At 45.9% G+C, this 15,745-nt stretch overlaps 1 protein-coding gene across 1 annotated transcript in view; it reads left to right on the top strand.

Annotated features, from left to right (window-relative positions):
* grk3 (G protein-coupled receptor kinase 3) overlaps positions 1 to 15,745 on the top strand; it is a 160,212-nt gene that overhangs the window by 59,813 nt on the left and 84,654 nt on the right. The gene's annotated exons all lie outside the window — the stretch shown is intronic.

The following is a 15,745-nucleotide window of genomic DNA, read 5'->3' as shown; positions in this document are numbered from 1 at the left end:
CTACGTCACACACGTTTCGCACTCCAGCACAGTAGGTGGCGATATGCATCGTCCAGTTGGTTTACAAATGAAATTCACTGAAGAAGCGGGAAAATTATTTCTTACGATGCCATCCAGCTGCTTCTGAATATCAGAGTCACAGTATATTGCGAGTAGCGCTTGGGTCTCCTCTGTCGTCCAGTATTGTTTAGATTTGGGATTTTCCATTTTTTGTTTTATAAAAATTTGCAAGAAACATTCACAAACTAGCTAGCAAACGTTAGCTTGTAGCTAGCGATGCAATGTTTAAAATGGCGGCATTCACAAACGGTGAAATTCGCATGACGTAACCAAGATGTAAGGAACATAGTTCATGCATATGACGTACTTCCACCCTAAGCCCTGGGGCTTACTGCCATGGCCCTGCCTTTTTAAAAGTGCTGACGGTAGGGCTAAAGTTCTCAAGTAAGCCCGCCTGAAGCCCCAGGAAAGTCAAAGAAAGCACAACAGGAACCAATAGAGCTCAAGCACGAGGTTAAGCCCGTAGTGGAAATGGGGCTAATGAAAAGCTGGTGGCTGTTTCGTAAGGAACTAAACAAACAATAAATATCTCTGGTGTATTTATATATGAATGCTGGTTAAACCTTGAGATAAAATACTTCGCCAAGGCAAGGCTACTCCTCCAGCTGGCCCTGGGAGATAGGAAAGTGCATAACTTTGAAATTCAGATTAGAGAAATAGCCTGCCTTTCCATTGTTTTGTGGGCTATAAAGCTATGCAACAGAGTGTGGCTCAATTAAGAAAAGTAATTGAATAAAACAAGGCAATTATAGTTGTTTCCTTTATTTAGCATGTTTCGTGGAACGTCAGTATGTGCCTATTTGTGCAACTCAAGTCCAGCTCAAGCACACATAACCTATTTATGTGAACGTTCCTTCTTTTCATTGTTGATAGAGCTGTTTTTCATTTTTGTGAAATATAGAAATTTTACTTTTGGATTTTCGTTTGTATTTCATAATTGAAAGTTTAACCACAGCCAAATTGCACCACAGTCAAAGAACAATCGACACTTGTAGTAGTATTAATATTAATAATATTAGTAATAGTAATAATAATAATAATAATAATAATAATAATAATAACTAGAAATGGCTAATGTTTCTGAAGAAACTTTAAATGTGCTTGCTGAAAGTGCCGAAAGTGTTGCCATGTGCTGAACTGTCATGGTATGGCGTTGCGTTTGCTATGGTGATAGTAGGTGGTTGCTGCTTGTGAAACCTGTTGCAAGACAGTTGTTAGGGTGTTTGGTATGGTTGCTAGGGAGTTGCTAGGCGGTTGTTAGGGTGTTCTTGTTGGTTGCTAGGGTGTTCTGGCTGGTTGCTGTAGTGTTTGTGGTGGTTACTAGGGGGTTGCAAGGTGGTTTCTATCTTGTTATGAGTGCTTGCTAAGGGTTTGCTAGGCAGTTGCAAGGGCATTGCCAGGCGGTTGCTATGGTATTTGGGGGGTTGCTAGATGGTTCCTGGGGCAGTTGCTAGAGGGTTTCAAGGTGGTTGCTGTGATGTTTGGGATGCTTGGTAGGCGGTTGATATGATATTCTGGGAGGGTTGCTACTTGCTAGGCAGTTGCTGGGGTGTTTTGGGGTGGTTGCAAGGGGATCTCTAGGCAGTTACCAGGGTGTTGGGCTTGATTGCTAGGTGGCTGCTAAGCAATGTCCCGATCCGATCCCTGGCATCGGTATCAGGTCGATACTGGCCCAGAATGCTGGATCGGATAATGGAAGGGAGAAAAAAATATGATCCGATACCTATCCGATACAATCCATGGGGAAATCTTGCTGAAACATCACCTAAATGTTTATATAATAGTTCTTCTTCTTCGTCGTCTTCATCTTTTTCTTCTTCGTCTTCTGTTTCTTCTTCTCTCGGTGTACTGGTGGATCGCAAACAACTTTAAGGTGCATACTGCCACCTACTGTAGAAGAATGTGTAACATCTTTCTGACTTCTTCATAGTAGCACGTCCCGCGCCGCGGTTGCGCGGCGCAGTGTGTCAGGTGACAACAACAGTAGTAGAACTAGTCGCACGTGTATGAACGTTAACTACCTGGGGAATAGTCGTGTAAGTGGTGTGGAAGTATTTCAGAGGGAAAAAACCCAATAGCCGAATGCATAATGTAAAAATACAGCAGCTAGGTCAGTAAGGTCAGTTTAAACTGTTTGTTAATGTTATGTTATTTATTTTGGATGTTATACATATTTAAGTTGTGTTTTACACTGCCATTTGCACATAGCTGCAATGTAAGGGACAGTGTTGTATATTTTTTTACAATGCTGAATTCTGATTGTTTTGACATTAAACCTGTTGGTCGAGTTAAGTACTGCAGTACCTGGTTTTTTTTTTTTTTTAATAAAGGGTGGCAGTCTTTCATAACCAATTGTTGTTGTGGAGTATGTACTGGGGAAGTATTTGTTTGTTCTTCATTTGAGTGAGATGTTTTTAGGTTGGTAATTGGCTATCATAAGCAACGTGCTTCCATGTGTTTTATTATTATTATTTGTACATGCAGGTGGCTAGTGTGACACAGGAAGATACAGAGGACAGGAAGAGATGGAAACAGATAATCCGCTGTGGCGACCCCTTTTGGGAGCAGCCGAAAGTAGTAGTAGTAGTAGTAGTACTACAAGAGTAAAACAAAATATCAGATTGATATCGGTATCAGCAGATAGCCAAAGCCGTGGTATCGGTATCGGAAGTGAAAGTGTGGTATTGGAATATCTCTAGTATTTGGGGGTTGCTAGAGGCTTGTTAGGCAGTTGCTATGGTATTTGGGGTGGTTGCTATGCACTATGCAGTTGCTAGGGGTTGCTTGATGGTTGCTGATATCTATCTGTCTTTCTCAGACATTATGACTCAGCACCGGGCCCCCCGTGCAGTTGTAATTCAACTGGCTTGGCAGTTAATTTTCGAACATTTCTGTCACTGCATTTTCTAATGGCAGTCACTCTTTAAACAAATGCTCGTATCTCAGAAACTGTACATACCTCACACAGCTTGGATGTTTTACATCGTGTCACAAGAAATAGGCAGCATTGTGATATCACATGTCTGAATAGAGTGAGAATTGAGGGTGTGACAGCAATGTAAAAACATCGAAAATGTGGAAGATTTAGTGGGTCAGCTAGAATGTGCCATATCTGTACTACTACTACTTTTGGCTACTCCCGTTAGGGGGCGCCACAGCGGATCATATGTTTCCATCTCTTCCTGTCCTCTGCATCTTCCTCTGTCACGCCAGCCACCTGCATGTCCTCCCTCAGCATGTCCATAAACCTCCTCTTTGGCCTTCTTCATTTCCTCTTCCCTAGCAGCTCCATATTCAGCATCCTTCTCCCAGTATACCCAGCATCTCTCCTCCACACATGTCCAAACCATCTCCCAGCATACCCAGCATCTCTCCTCCACACATCCAAACCATCTCCCAACATACCCAGCATCTCTCCTCCACACATCCAAACCATCTCCAAACATACCCAGCATCTCTCCTCCACACATGTCCAAACCATCTCCCAACATACCCAGCATCTCTCCTCCACACATCCAAACCATCTCCAAACATACCCAGCATCTCTCCTCCACACATCCAAACCATCTCCAAACATACCCAGCATCTCTCCTCCACACATCCAAACCATCTCCCAACATACCCAGCATCTCTCCTCCACACATGTCCAAACCATCTCCAAACATACCCAGCATCTCTCCTCCACACATCCAAACCATCTCCCAACATACCCAGCATCTCTCCTTTACACATGTCCAAACAATCTCCCAACATACCCAGCATCTCTCTTCCACACATGTCCAAACCATCTCCCAACATACCCAGCATCTCTCCTTTACACATGTCCAAACAATCTCCCAACATACCCAGCATCTCTCTTCCACACATGTCCAAACCATCTCCCAACATACCCAGCATCTCTCCTCCACACATCCAAACCATCTCCCAACATACCCAGCATCTCTCCTTTACACATGTCCAAACCATCTCCCAACATACCCAGCATCTCTCCTTTACACATGTCCAAACAATCTCCCAACATACCCAGCATCTCTCTTCCACACATGTCCAAACCATCTCCCAACATACCCAGCATCTCTCCTCCACACATCCAAACCATCTCCCAACATACCCAGCATCTCTCCTTTACACATGTCCAAACCATCTCCCAACATACCCAGCATCTCTCCTCCACACATCCAAACCATCTCCCAACATACCCAGCATCTCTCCTCCACACATCCAAACCATCTCCCAACATACCCAGCATCTCTCCTCCACACATCCAAACCATCTCCCAACATACCCAGCATCTCTCCTCCACACATCCAAACCATCTCCCATCATACCCAGCATCTCTCCTCCACACATCCAAACCATCTCCCAACATACCCAGCATCTCTTCTCCACACATCCAAACCATCTCCCAACATACCCACCATCTCTCCTCCACACATCCAAACCATCTCCCAACATACCCAGCATCTCTCCTCCACACATGTCCAAACAATCTCCCAACATACCCAGCATCTCTCCTCCACACATGTCCAAACAATCTCCCAACATACCCAGCATCTCTCCTCCACACATCCAAACAATCTCCCAACATACCCAGCATCCCTCCTCCACACATCCAAACCATCTCCCAACATACCCAGCATCTCTCCTCCACACATGTCCAAACCATCTCCCATCATACCCAGCATCTCTCCTCCACACATGTCCAAACCATCTCCCAACATACCCAGCATCTCTCCTCCACACATCCAAACCATCTCCCATCATACCCAGCATCTCTCCTCCACACATCCAAACCATCTCCCAACATACCCAGCATCTCTCCTCCACACATCCAAACCATCTCCCAAAATACCCAGCATCTCTCCTCCACACATCCAAACCATCTCCCATCATACCCAGCATCTCTCCTCCACACATCCAAACCATCTCCCAACATACCCAGCATCTCTCCTCCACACATCCAAACCATCTTCCAACATACCCAGCATCTCTTCTCCACACATCCAAACCGTCTCCCATCATACCCAGCATCTCTCCTCCACACATGTCCAAACAATCTCCCAACATACCCAGCATCTCTCCTCCACACATCCAAACCATCTCCCAACATACCCAGCATCTCTCCTCCACACATCCAAACCATCTCCCAACATACCCAGCATCTCTCCTCCACACATCCAAACCATCTCCCAACATACCCAGCATCTCTCCTCCACACATGTCCAAACAATCTCCCAACATACCCAGCATCTCTCCTCCACACATGTCCAAACAATCTCCCAACATACCCAGCATCTCTCTTCCACACATGTCCAAACAATCTCCCATCATACCCAGCATCTCTTCTCCACACATCCAAACCGTCTCCCATCATACCCAGCATCTCTCCTCCACACATGTCCAAACAATCTCCCAACATACCCAGCATCTCTTCTCCACACATCCAAACCGTCTCCCATCATACCCAGCATCTCTCCTCCACACATGTCCAAACAATCTCCCAACATACCCAGCATCTCTCCTCCACACATCCAAACCATCTCCCAACATACCCAGCATCTCTCCTCCACACATCCAAACCATCTCCCATCATACCCAGCATCTCTCTTCCACACATCCAAACCATCTCCCACCATACCCAGCATCTCTCCTCCACACATCCAAACCATCTCCCATCATACCCATCATCTCTCCTCCACACATCCAAACCATCTCCCATCATACCCAGCGTCTCTCTTCCACACGTCCAAACTTCTCCCAACATACCCAGCATCTCTCCTCCACACATCCAAACCATCTCCCAACATACCCAGCATCTCTCCTCCACACATGTCCAAACCATCTCCCAACATACCCAGCATCTCTCCTCCACACATGTCCAACATACCCAGCGTCTCTCCTCCACACATGTCCAACATACCCAGCATTTCTCCTCCACACATGTCCAACATACCCAGCGTCTCTCCTCCACACATGTCCAACATACCCAGCATCTCTCCTCCACACCTGTCCAACATACCCAGCATCTCTCCTCCACACATGTCCAACATACCCAGCATCTCTCCTCCACACATGTCCAACATACCCAGCGTCTCTCCTCCACACATGTCCAACATACCCAGCATCTCTCCTCCACACCTGTCCAACATACCCAGCATCTCTCCTCCACACATGTCCAAACCATCTCCCATCATACCCAGCATCTCTCCTCCACACCTGTCCAACATACCCAGCATCTCTCCTCCACACATGTCCAACATACCCAGCATCTCTCCTCCACACATGTCCAACATACCCAACTAGAGCTTCTCCCAATATACCCAGCTGGAGTAGCTGGAGTGCCATATGTTGTCATATAACGTTAGTCAATGGGACATGCAACCTCCAAGCAGTCATATCTCAAAAACAGTAAACTTTAGGTCTGTTATCTTTTCGTCAAGAGTGGATTAACAAGTTTTCCTACGTTTTGGTGTATTTTTGTGTACATGCATACAAAACTGCACACACAGTGGTGAGTTAGAAATCCTTTTTGTAAAAGTGCAGCTCTGTCCTCTGCACCCTGATTGCCCTATTCTAAATTCTAAATTCCCGTAAGAAATGTGCAATGTGAATAGTGATATCTGATACCTACAGTGTGAAGAGTGATATCTGATACCTGCAGTGTGAATAGTGATATCTGATACCTGCAGTGTGAAGAGTGATATCTGATACCTGCAGTGTGAAGAGTGATATCTGATACCTGCAGTGTGAAGAGTGATATCTGATATCTGCAGTGTGAAGAGTGATATCTGATATCTGCAGTGTGAAGAGTGATATGTGATATCTGCAGTGTGAATAGTGATATCTGATATCTGCAGTGTGAAGAGTGATATCTGATATCTGCAGTGTGAAGAGTGATATCTGATATCTGCAGTGTGAATAGTGATATCTGATACCTGCAGTGTGAAGAGTGATATCTGATATCTGCAGTGTGAAGAGTGATATCTGATATCTGCAGTGTGAAGAGTGATATCTCATATCTGCAGAGTGAAGTGATATCTGATATCTGCAGTGTGAAGAGTGATATCTGATATCTGCAGAGTGAAGTGATATCTGATATCTGCAGAGTGAAGAGTGATATGTGATATCTGCAGAGTGAAGTGATATCTGATATCTGCAGAGTGAAGAGTGATATGTGATATCTGCAGTGTGAAGAGTGATATCTCATATCTGCAGAGTGAAGATTGATATGTGCAGTGTGAAGAGTGATATGTGATATCTGCAGAGTAAGGAGTGATATATGATACCTGTAGAGTGAAGAATTTTATCTATCTGCAGTGTGAAGAGTGATATGCGATATCTGCTGAGTGAGGAATAATATGTGATATCTGCAGGGTGAAGAGTGATATCTCATATCTGCAGAGTGAAGATTGATATGTGATATGTGCAGTGTGAAGAGTGATATGTGATATCTGCAGAGTAAGGAGTGATATATGATACCTGCAGAGTGAAGAATTTTATCTATCTGCAGTGTGAAGAGTGATATGCGATATCTGCTGAGTGAGGAATAATATGTGATATCTGCTGAGTGAGGAGTGATATCTGATGTCTGCAGTGTGAAGTGATATTTGACATCTGCAGAGGGAAGAGGGATATGTGATATCTGAAGTGTGAATAGTGATATCTGGTACCTGCAGAGTGAAGAGTGATATCTGATATCTGCTGTGTGAAGAGTGATATCTGCAGTGTGAAGAGTGATATCTGCAGTGTGAAGAGTGATATCTTATATCTGCAGTGTGAAGAGTGATATTTGATATCTGCAGAATGAAGAGTGATATCTTATATCTGCAGAGTGAAGAGTAATATCTGATATCTGCAGTGTGAAGAGTGATATGTGATATCTGCAGTGTGAAGAGTGATATGTGATATCTGCAGTGTGAAGAGTGATATCTGCAGTGTGAAGAGTGATATCTGCAGTGTGAAGAGTGATATGTGATATCTGCAGAGTGAAGAGTGATATCTGATATCTGCAGAGTGAAGAGTGATATCTTATATCTGCAGAGTGAAGAGTAATATCTGATATCTGCAGTGTGAAGAGTGGAGCTTCATCTCTTTTATTCATAGGCCAATATGATGTTGTTCTTCTACACCTGCACAACTGAAGTTGGTGGAATAAGAGATACTATGAGTGATGCACCCACGTGTACAGTGTTAATGAACATGTACTGATAATGATAATACAACCTAGAGCTAACACCTGCTGCTCACACGTGGCTTTTCTCTATCTTTTGAAAACTTTCTTATTTTTTTCTCATGGAGACTTACTCAGCATCAGAATTTAAAAAGTATGAGAATATTTCTGTCGTATTCCTTTCCTTGCACTTACAGAAAATACCTTTGCCTTAGTTGTTGGTGTTCCCTGCTCACATGATATACATGCATGGGGAGAGAGAGCACTGTGGCATGACACACAGAGCTGACACAGCATAGTGAAGACAAATACTGTATTGCTTCTGCATGTAAAACATGCATTTTATTATCTTCCAGTAGCTGATTTCAGTTAACACACATATATATAAAATGCATGCTCATACCTCCGGCTTGGATGGCTGTTTGGCCACTGCCTGGATGGACACATTGAGGGAGCGCCACTCTCTGGCTTAATGTTAACATGAGCTAGAGCCTTTGGCCCCTTTCCATCTCCTCATTCCCCTGATACGGCACCTGCAGCTAGTTCTCAGGAGTCCCTGCCTACACAATAGTTCACCAAAATACATATACATCCATATTACTTTACTGTTTAGCTTATTCATTCATTCATTAGCCAAACCGCTTCTGCTGCTCTCAGGGTCGCGGGGATGCTGGAGCCCATCTCAGCAGTCACCGGGCGGCAGGCGGGGAGACACCCTGGGATGGCCGCCAGGCCATCACAGCTAGAGACAATTCAGTACGGCCGGGTCACCTGACCTACATGTCTTTGGACTGTGGGAGGAAACCGGAGCACTCGGAGGAAACCCACACAGACACGGGGAGAACATGCAAACTCCGCACAGAGGACGACCCGGGACGACCCCACTAACCACTGACATGGGCTGCTTTGCTTTTGCTACATAACATAGATTCAGTGCTAAAATGTTGAAGTAGGATATTTACTGATACCACTTGAAGTAAAAGGTGTGAGTAGTTCTCCCACCACTGACATGAGTCAGCGTGTGTGGTTAAATCTTACTTGTAAGAGAGGGTTCTCATGATAACGTCCTCACTTTGAGGTTAACTGTAGTGACAAGTGTTCATCTCTTCATTTTTAACATCCCAGCCTGGAAAACAACATCCCAGCCTGGAAAACAACATCCCAGCCTGGAAAACAGGCCCCTGAGTCAGAACTGAGAAGTGGGTAATACGGTGGTCTCTCTAGCTCAGCCTTAATTGGTGGCCCATTAATGGGTGGAGGACGTCCACGCCCCATCACTCACCTGCACCTGCAGCTGCACCTGCAGCTGTCTGGAGCAGAAACAACAAGACTAAGTTGCTGTGGAGACAATGAATGAGCAGGGGAGGGCGAGCGGGGGAGGGCGAAGGGGGAGGGCGAGGATTGCTTTTACACAAAACTCTTTCAAAGTGCACTTCAGTATCAGGCTTTTGTGTGTCCGTGTGTCTTAATGGAATTAAATAAATCTTACAATCAGCGTCCTGCCACGAAGCATCCACCCTGCAGCATCACAACCTCTCTGTGCACAATAGTTGTACATACGGCTTTTGTGTTGTGATGACACGGTGATAAGCATAGAGTTAATTAAAAACCATTTGTTCTAGATGTGAACATGCACAAAATCCATTTTGAATACTTTTCAAATCATTTAATGTAAATTCAGTAAGTGTTAAGTAATGAAAAATAATAGTTAAAAAATTGTTTTTTCAAAGCATGTAATTTTACCCACCATTAAAATCTTAATCAATATTGCAACATGTTACTGTTAAGAGTGAACTATACTGTTGTTCTAGTGTACATTATTTATGCTTATTTATTTATTTGGACTACTTGGGCTCTGAATGCGGCCTTAAATGGATGTGTGAGTAAAGCGCAGGTTTGTTTTGCCCTATGGAAAAAAGGCGGGTGTATATTTCTAATCCGCCCGGCAACAAGCGGCTTCACTGTGAAAACTCCCCAGTAAGTTTCTCAAACAACTGAGGTGTTCACTGAGGTCAAGGGTCCATCTGCTGTCTGAACTGAGTACTGGTTTACTCACCAGCAGCCCACGAGGCCCAGTCCTCACGCCCCGCTGTGTGTCTGTGTGTGTCTGTGTGTGTGTGTGTCTGTGTATGTGTGTCTGTCTGTGTGTGTGTGTGTGTATGTGTGCGTGTGTGCTTGTGTGTATGTGTGTGTGTGTGTGTATCTATCTATCTATCTGTCTATCTCAGACAGCATGACTCAGCACTGAGGGACTTACCCCCCCTCCCCCCCATGTGTCCTCATGGCAATGTGACAGTTGGACTACAAATGGTCTGACAGTTCATTTTTGGAAAATGTCTCTGTGTGCATTTGTTATGGACGCTCAGCTTCTGACAGATGCTCGTATCTCAGACTACACAACGTATTGCTTGGCTTTTTACATTGTTGGTGTCACGAAGAGTATCCAAGTATTTCTATGCATCACATGTCAAATCGAGTGAGAGTTCCTCCCAGTGTGGGGAGATGGCTGCGCGAACTTACATTTGCGGCAGCCTCACCCAGAACCGTCCACGCAGTGTCTTTGTCCACATCTGCATCTAAGTTTGTGTCTTTGTTTGATGGCTGGGAGAGCTGGCACTGGATCAGCTGAGAGAGCCTGGTCTGCTGCGTCCTGTGGGCCCAGGGACCACGGCCCTGCCTGGAGCTATGCCCGAAGAGGGAAAACCAAGGGCGTTACGACAGGACGCGGAAGCGGGGCAGGCTAAGCTAACTGCTAGCTCCTGCAGACTGGCAGTTCCCATAGCACCGAGGGCGGTCTTGCAGCGGCCTCGCCTAGCGTTGACTGTGTTTTTGGTCTTGTTGTGTGGAGTGCAGGGAGGTGTGTCGAAAGTGTCTGGCTGGGAGAGCTGGCGTTGGATCGGCTAGAGGAGCCTGGTGTGCTGCATCCGGTGGACTCAGGGACCACGGCCCTGCCTGGAGCTGGACCTGAGGAGCCCCCATGGATCAACACCAGTCTCTTGAAGAACTTCATGACAACAGACGTCAGGGTGATGGGCCTGTAGTAATTCAGTCCAGTGATGGAAGGTTTCTTGGGGACTGGGATGATGGTGGAGCGTTTGAAGCAGGAGGGGACTTCACACAGCTCCAGTGATCTGTTGAAGATCTGTATGAAGATGGGGGCCAGCTGGTCTGTGCAGACTTTCAGACAGGAGGGTGATACACCATCCGGGCCTGGTGCCATCCTGATCCTCTGTCTCTGGAAGAGCTGACACACATCCTGTTCACAGACCATCAGTGCTGGTGGGAAGCCAGGGGGGAGAGGAGGGGTGATGGCAGGGAGTCCAGTTGGTTGTGTAATGTCTGAGTTGGAGCAGGTGAGGGGTTTGAATGTGAGCTGATCAAATCTGCAGTAAAACTCATTCAAGTTGTCAGTTAGTTGATGGTTCTCTACAGCATGGGGGGAGGGTTCCTGTAGTTGGTGATGTCCTGCAGGCCTCTTCACACAGACAATAGTTCAGTAGTTTCCAAATCCTGAAAAAGGTCCCAGTTTGTGCAAAGGAAAGATCCCTTTAATGTCTCTATGCTTTGTCTTGACCATACAGTCAATGTCTTTGTCTGCGGTTTACTACTCTTCAGCAGCATCTTGTAAGATGGAATTAGGTGGACTGTGTTGTGGTTGGAATTTGACAAAGGGGGCTTTGGTTTAGCGGTGTAGACATTTTGATTGTTCTATAACATTTGTCTAAAGCCTCCTGCAGACTGTGGTTTTAGCAATCCTATAAGTTTATTGCAAGCCACACTGTGCGATTTGGATCTAGTAGACTTGGGTATGACATCAAGTTTGGTGTATGTAGACTATACCATAACACTTCCTGAATTGCAGGCTACGACCCAAGTCCATAAAAAACGTCATCAGCGTGCTTGCCGAATCAGCGCATGTAATCAATCTACACCTCTGGTAGAGCAACATGACGCCAAGCAGGAATCGAGCCCTTTTAATGGTCACCGCAGCTTATTTTAGCTTGGTTTGTTCCTCATTTTGTTGAATCCAGGCATTTGGGTCAGGGATGCTAACAGTGTGTTTGTTTGTGTTTAGCACCGGCAAAGTTTCTGCGTGGCGTTGATCAGTGCGTCATTTCATGCTGCATTTCTATTGGTTGGTTAGCAGACGTAGGTCATAGCAGCATTCACATTATGAGATGGTCATCCTACATTTCTGACACTGTCAGACTTTTGTCCCAGGTTGTCTTCGGTCACAAGACAGTAATAACTGCCGTCTTTAAACCTGTCTCACAGTGCGACGTAGGGCCACCGTTGTGGAGCCATGACCAAAGATATCACCATGTTTAGTCATCTGTCATCTGAGACGGAGGCTTACAACTTTTTTGTCTCGTGTGTCACACTTGACATATTGTTCAAAACCAGGGAGAGGTACTTCTAATTTACAGTGATTAAAATCCCCCAAACTGAAACTAAGGTGCTCCTAATGTACGTTGCAGTTGCTGGTGAACACCGCGGCCTATTTGAGCTTCAGATCTCGACGTATATTCACCAGGAGGAACATTCACCGCACAAATTATGTTCCCGAACTCCCTTGGAAGATAAAAAAAGTCTCAGGGACAAGCACAGCTGTTCAGCCTCAGTGTTGAATACAGTCTCTCTCACTCCGTAGTGACTGCACCAGTTGTCACAGACATACACATGCCCCCCTCGACTCTTCCCTGACGTTTCATTTCTGTTTGCCCGGACGAGAGAGAAACCCTCCAGCTCGATCAAAGGGTTTGGAATATCCCGATGAAGCCAAGTCTCTTTCAACACCATCGTGCTCAAGTGACAATACTCAAAACATAACTTGGAACTGGTTCGGAGTTTCCTCTATAATGCTTTTCAGCGACCCGTGCATTGCATAGTATCATACAGGGCAGCAGTAGTCTGTTGCCTCTTCGTAGGAGATGCTGCCTTACCCCCCCACCCCCTTCTGCCTGTCTGTCTGTTTCGTACTAGCTGTACCTTTCGTACAGCCTCCGCAGACCCACAGATGGCGTGGGTAATGTAGTGTAATGTAGTGGTGTTGGAGAGCGGCAGCTCAACCTTCCACATGTGAAATTGTTTGGCATGTTGTGAACAACCCCTAAAAATCAGCGCCAGGAATAATCCTTGTGCAAAAGTCATCATGGTGTTCTTAACCCAATATGCACTTATTGCAGTCGCACCACACAGACCGGAAAAAATAGACCAATATAAGCTAATAACAACAATAGAAAGAGGCCGAAAAGCAGCAGTGCATGAGTCCAGGTTGCTAGCTGGGCAACACCACCAGAAGATGATTGGTTGGAGTTTCTACAGGGAGGGAAGCCCTGGGTGCAATGCCTACCCCTCATAGATTATTATATTCTGATGGAAACTGGAGACTTGCCATGAAAGACTTGAGGCTGACTTGAGATTTGTGCCAAAAGACTCAAAATCCCTGGTGGCAGGCATCTGAGTGGCATGGCAGTCTATTCCATTGCCTACCAACACGGGGCTCGCCAGTTCGAATCCCTATGTTACCTCCGGCTTGGCTGGGAGTCCCTACAGACACAATTGGCCATGTCTGCAGGGGGGAAACCGGGTGTGGGTATATGTCCTGGTTTCTGCACTAGCGCCTCCTCTGGTCGGTCGGGGCATCTGTTCGGGGGGGGGGACTGGGGGAATAGCGTAATCCTCCCATGTTCCCCTGGTGAAACTCCTCACTGTCAGGGGAAAAGAAGCGGCTGGTGACTCCACATGTACCGGAGGAGGCATGTGGTAGTCTGCAGCCCTCCCTGGATCGGCAGAGGGGGTGGAGCAGCAACCGGGACGGCTTGGAAGAGCAGGGTAATTGGCCAAATACAATTGGGGAGAAAAATCCAAACAATTGGGGGGAGCCCTAGTGGCTACTGTATGAGCTTTCAGGCTCCGCCCTCATGAATCTACTGGACCATCTCATAGTCATCATCATCACAAAGCTACCTCGCTAGTTCTTCTGTAGTTGAGTATGTGAGTGCTGGCACTTTATTTGATATATCAAGAAGGCCCTTTTTACACTGTTTTGTAGAGTTAGGCCATGGCATCTTATAAAGGCTCAGCAGTTCTTGCTGATATGTTTCAGTGTCCGGGAGCACTTCCACTTTTACTATGTTGCCTTGTCTAGATCCTTCTGTATTGGCCCTAGCCCAGCTTTGTTTGAACTATTTCATAAGGAACATACATTTTTTTGGCTTCTTATTCACCAGAGAAGATTTTGTTTTCTTGGTCTTATCATGAGGAAAGTATATCAAAAGGGGCAAAATAATAGCATTTACATATTAAATGTGTGATGTGTAATTGTACTGGAACCCTGACCTCTGTTGTTCAGCACAGTGGCTAACAACAACAAATCAAAAATACTAACACAGTTTCCAATAGAGAGGTAGTAAATAGTCAACACATTTACTGACATCTGCCAGTTTTGAATGCTGTGAACAGGTAGTGTTCAGTTACATCACAGTTTACCAGGTACAGAGTAAAACCCAAGTGATTTTCGGGGCAGGGTGTAAAAAAAAACCCAAAATTAATTTAACCAACCAGGCACCTGTGTTGTGGGATGCAAAAATCAGGGGGCTGTGAGGACAGTCCTTTTTCTTTTTTATATATATATGTGTGTGTGTGTGTGTGTGTAGAATTTATTATTTATATGTTCCTGTAGGGAAATTTGTCTTGGTCTCCACACTGTCGTTCTGTTATAAATTGCCCACACCCACAATGTCTATCTCCAGTTGATGTGTGTTTACTTGCTGCCACACTGTCTTCCTCATGTGTGCACCATTTATGTGCTGCAAAAACTTGGTTGCAACTGTCCATTTTCAAGTGATAAGTACTGCACTTTTCACAGGAAGTAGCACACTTTGAGCGCTATTCAGATGTGATTTTTTTCCTCTGACCCCCCCCCCCCTTTATCTCCCCAATTGTATCCAGCCAATTCCCCCACTCTTCCGAGCCGTCCCGGTCGCTGCACCACCCCCTCTGCCAATCCGGGGAGAGCTGCAGACTACCACATGCCTCCTCTGAGACATGTGGAGTCACCCAACCAAGCCGGAGGTAACACGGGGATTCGAAGCGGCGATCCCCGTGTTGGTAGGCAAGGAAATAGACCGCCACGCTACCTGGACAAATATATGATTAATTTTCCTTAATGCATTAAGTGTGAATGCAAATTACAAAATAAGACAAGAAATACTTTTAGGGGCGTCCGGGTAGCGGGTGGCGTGGCGGTCTATTCCGTTGCCTACTAACACGGGGATCGCCGGTTCGAATCCCCGTGTTACCTCCTGCTTGGTCGGGCGTCCCTACTGACACAATTGGCCGTGTCTGCAGGAGGGAAGCCGGATGTGGGTATGTGTCCTGGTCACTGCACTAGCGCCACCTCTGGTCGGTCGGGGCGCCTGTTTGGGGGGGGGACTGGGGGGAATGGCGTGATCCTCCCATGCGCTACATCCCCCTGGTGAAACTCCTCACTGTCAGGTGAAAAGAAGTGGC

The sequence above is a fragment of the Lampris incognitus genome, chromosome 12, assembly GCF_029633865.1.
Source record: "Lampris incognitus isolate fLamInc1 chromosome 12, fLamInc1.hap2, whole genome shotgun sequence".
Lineage (NCBI taxonomy): Eukaryota > Metazoa > Chordata > Actinopteri > Lampriformes > Lampridae > Lampris > Lampris incognitus.
The sequence above is the reverse complement of the archived record's forward strand: the minus strand, read 5'-3'. Positions and strand labels throughout refer to the sequence as shown.